Source organism: Arachis ipaensis, chromosome B7 (genome assembly GCF_059453495.1).
Source record: "Arachis ipaensis isolate K30076 ecotype BB chromosome B7, ASM5945349v1, whole genome shotgun sequence".
NCBI lineage: Eukaryota > Viridiplantae > Streptophyta > Magnoliopsida > Fabales > Fabaceae > Arachis > Arachis ipaensis.
In genome coordinates this window covers 21,453,816-21,458,607 of record NC_142442.1, presented here as the reverse complement: position 1 = coordinate 21,458,607, position 4,792 = coordinate 21,453,816, and the positions used below count along the sequence as shown (strand labels likewise).

At 35.4% G+C, this 4,792-nt stretch overlaps 1 non-coding gene across 1 annotated transcript; it reads right to left on the bottom strand.

Annotated features, from left to right (window-relative positions):
- Positions 1–3,293: 3,293 nt before the first annotated feature.
- On the bottom strand, positions 3,294–3,401 carry LOC148550551 (small nucleolar RNA R71). The gene has a single exon (XR_015892807.1). It is a non-coding gene; the product is annotated as a small nucleolar RNA R71 (small nucleolar RNA).
- Positions 3,402–4,792: the final 1,391 nt, after the last annotated feature.

Below are 4,792 nucleotides of genomic sequence, written 5' to 3'. Positions count from 1 at the left end.
TTAATGCAAAGTACTACTGTTTTTATATTCAACTCAACTTATTCCGCTTCTAAGATATTCATTCGCACTTCAACCTGAATGTGATGAACGTGAAAATCATCATCATTCCCTATGAACGCGTGCCTGACAACCACTTCCGTTCTACCTTAGATTAAATGATTATCTCTTGGATCTCTTAATCAGAATCTTCGTGGTATAAGCTAGATTGATGGCGGCATTCATGAGAGTCCGGAAAGTCTAAACCTTGTCTGTGGTATTCCATGTAGGACTCTGGGATTGAATGACTGTGATGAACTTCAAACTTGTGAGTGCTGGGCGTAGTGGCAGACGCAAAAGGATAGTAAATCCTATTCCAGTACGATCGAGAACCTTCAGATGATTAGCCATGCAGTGACAGCGCATTGGACCATTTTCACAGAGAGGAATAGGGCGCAGCGATCGACAAGGGTGATGCCTCCAGACGATTAGCCGTGCTGTGACAGAGCATTTGGACCATTTTCCAGAGAGGATTAAAAGTAGCCATTGACAACGGTGAAGTTCTTACAAAAAGCCAGCCATGGAAAGGAGTAAGACTGATTGGATGAAGACAGCGGGAAAGCAGAGATTCAGAGGAACGAAAGCACCTCTACACGCTTATCTGAAATTCTCACCAATGAATTACATAAGTGTTTCTATCCTTATTTTCTGTGTAATTAGTATTATTTTCGAAAACTCCATAATCAATTATTATCTGCCTGACTGAGATTTACAAGGTGACCATAGCTTGCTTCATACCAACAATCTCCGTGGGATCAACCCTTACTCATGTAAGGTTTATTACTTGGACGACCCAGTGCACTTGCTGGTTAGTTGTATCGAAGTTGTGACAAATTATGAATTGAGATTAGAGCACCAAGTTTTTGGAGCCATTACCAGAGATCACAATTTCGTGCACCAAGTTTTTGGCGCCGTTGACGGGGATTGTTTGAGTTTTGACAACTGACGGTTCATTTTGTTGCTCAGATTAGGTAACTTTCTTTTTGTTTTATTTTCAAAATTTTTTTTTAAAATCTTTCAAAAATTTCTCCTTTGTTTTCGAAAAAAATTTTAAAATAAAAAATGTTTTCAAAAATATATTTTTCTTCAGAATTTTTAAGAATAAATTCTAGTGTTTCATGAAGCATGTTGAAGTTTGGCTGGCTGTAAAGCCATGTCTAATTCTTTTGGATAGGGCATGTTAGGCGTGTCATGTCTGAGTTACATACTAAAGCTTGGCTGGCTATTAAGCCATGCCTGACCCTTTGATTGGAGCTTTAGACTAAAGAGCATAAGATTCCTGGAATTCATATTAAAAATTTTGGAATCCTTATTTTTCTTTTTCAAAATGAGTTTCGAAAAAATTAAAAGAAAATACAAAAAAATCATAAAATCATAAAAATCAAAAAATATTTTGTATTTCTTGTTTGAGTCTTGAGTCATGTTATAAGTTTGGTGTCAATTGCATATTCATTTTGCATTTCTCGAAAAATTCATGCATTCATAGTGTTCTTCATGATCTTCAAGTTGTTCTTGGTAAGTCTTCTTGTTTGATCTTGATGTTTTCTTGTTTTGTGTTGTATGGTGTTTTTCATATGCATTCTTGCATCCATAGAGTCTAAGCATCAAAGATTTCTAAGTTTGGTGTCTTGCATGTTTTCCTTGCATTAAAAATTTTTCAAAAATATGTTCTTGGTGTTCATCTTGACATTCATAGCATTCTTGCATGCATTCATTGTTTTGATCTAAAAATTTCATGCATTGAGCAATTTTAGTGTTTTTCTCTCTCATCATAAAAATTCAAAAAAAAAAATAAAAAAAATATCTTTCCCTCTTTTCTCTCATAAATTCAAAAATTTGAGTTGACTTTTTCAAAAATTTTTAAAATCTAGTTGTTTTTATGAGTCAAATCAAATTTTCAATTTTAAAAATCTTATCTTTTTCAAAATCTTTTTCAAAAATCAAATCTTTTTCTTCTTTCTTAGTTATTTTCGAAAATTCTAAAAATATTTTTCAAAAATCTTTTTCTTATTTTTATATCAAATTTTCGAAAATAACAATAACAATTAATGTTTTGATTCAAAAATTTCAAGTTTGTTACTTGCTTGTTAAGAAAGATTCAAACTTTAAGTTTTAGAATCATATCTTGTGATTTCTTGTGAATCAAGTCATTAATTGTGATTTTAAAAATCAAATCTTTTTCAAAAACTAATTTCAATCATATCTTTTCAAAAATATCTTTTTATCTTATCTTTTTCAAAAATTTGATTTCAAAATATCTTTTCTAACTTCCTAACTTCTTATCTTTTCAAAATTTGTTTCAACTAACTTTTTGTTTGTTTCTTATCTTTTTCAAAACAACCTAACTAACTCACTCTCTCTCTAATTTTCGAAAATATCTCCCCCCCTTTTTCAAAAATTTCTTTTTAATTAACTAATTATTCAAATTTTTTATTTTAATTTTCGAAAATTACTAACACTTTTCAAAAATTATTTTCGAAAATCACTAACTCTTTTTCAAAAATTATTTTCGAAAATCCTTCTCCCTCATCTCCTTCTAATTATTTATTCATCTACTAACACTTCTCTTCATCTCACATCACTACTCCTATCCTTACCCTTGTGTTTGGATTCTTCATTCTTCTTCACCTCTATTCCTTTTCTTCTTCTACTAACAATAAGGAACCTCTTTACTGTGATATAGAGGATTCCTCTTCTTTTCTTGTTCTCTTCTCTTTCTTATGAGCAGGAACAAGGAAAAAGGCATTCTTGTTGAAGCTGATCCAGAACCTGAAAGGACTCTGAAGAGGAAACTAAGAGAAGCTAAATTACAACAATCCAAAGACAACCTTATTGAAAATTTCGAACAAGTAAAGGAGATGGCAGCCGAACCCAACAACAATAATGCAAGGAGAACGCTTGGTGACTTTACTGTACCTAATTTCAATTTACATGGAAGAAGCATCTCCATTCCTGCCATTGGAGCAAACAATTTTGAGCTGAAACCTCAGCTAGTTTCTCTGATGCAGCAGAACTGCAAGTTCCATGGACTTCCATCTGAAGATCCTTTTCAGTTCTTAATTGAATTCTTGCAGATATGTGATACTGTTAAGACTAATGGAGTAGATCCTAAAGTCTACAGGCTCATGCTTTTCCCTTTTGCTATAAGAGACAGAGCTAGAATATGGTTGGACTCTCAACCTAAGGATAGCCTGAACTCTTAGGATAAGCTGGTCAAGGCTTTCTTAGACAAGTTCTTTCCTCCTCAAAAGCTGAGTAAGCTTAGAGTGGATGTTCAGACCTTCAGACAGAAAGAAGGTGAATCCCTCTATGAAGCTTGGGAGAGATACAAAGAACTGACCAAAAAGTGTCCTTCTGACATGCTTTCAGAATGGACCATCCTGGATATATTCTATGATGGTCTGTCTGAATTAGCTAAGATGTCATTGGATACTTCTACAGGTGGATCCATTCACCTAAAGAAAACGCCTGCAGAAGCTCAAGAACTTATTGACATGGTTGCTAATAACCAGTTCATGTACACTTCTGAAAGGAATCCTGTGAATAATGGGACGCCTCAGAAGAAGGGAGTTCTTGAAATTGATACTATGAATGCCATATTGGCTCAGAATAAAATATTGACTCAGCAAGTTAATATGATTTCTCAGAGTCTGAATGGAATGCAAGCTGCATCCAACAGTACTCAAGAGGCATCTTCTGAAGAAGAAGCTTATGATCCTGAGAACCCTGCAATAGCAGAGGTAAATTACTTAGGTGAACCTTATGGAAACACTTATAACTCATCATGGAGAAATCATCTAAATTTCTCATGGAAGGATCAAAAGCCTCAACAAGGCTTTAATAATGGTGGAAGAAATAGGTTTAACAACAGTAAACCTTTTCCATCATCCACTCAGTAACAGACAGAGAATTCTGAACAAAATACCTCTAATTTAGCAAACTTAGTCTCTGATCTATCTAAAGCCACTGTAAGTTTCATGAATGAAACAAGGTTATCCATTAGAAATCTGGAAGTACAAGTGGGCCAGCCGAGTAAAAAGATCACTGAAATCCCCCCTAGTACTCTCCCAAGTAATACAGAAGAAAATCCAAAAGGAGAGTGCAAGGCCATTGAATTGATCACCATGGCCGAACCTGTAAGGGAAGGAGAGGACGTGAATCCCAGTGAGGAAGACCTCCTGGGACGTCCAGTGATCAATAAGGAGTTTCCCTCTGAGGAACCAAAGGAATCTGAGACTCGTCTAGAGACCATAGAGATTCCATTGAACCTCCTTATGCCATTCATGAGCTCTGATGAGTATTCTTCTTCTGAAGAGAATGAGGATGTTACTGAAGAGCAAGTTACCAAGTACCTTGGTGCAATCATGAAGCTGAATGCCAAATTATTTGGCATTGAGACTTGGGAAGATGAACCTCCCTTGTTCACCAATGAACTAAGTGATCTGGATCAACTGACATTGCCTCAGAAGAAACAGGATCCTGGAAAGTTCTTAATACCTTGTACCATAGGCACCATGACCTTTGAGAAGGCTCTGTGTGACCTTGGGTCAGGGATAAACCTTATGCCCCTCTCTGTAATAGAGAAACTGGGAATCTATGGGGTACAAGCTGCTAAAATCTCATTAGAGATGGCAGACAATTCAAGAAAATAGGCTTATGGATAAGTAGAGGACGTGTTAGTAAAGGTTGAAGGCCTTTACATCCCTGCTGATTTCATAGTCCTGGATACTGGGAAGAATGTTGATGAATCCATCAT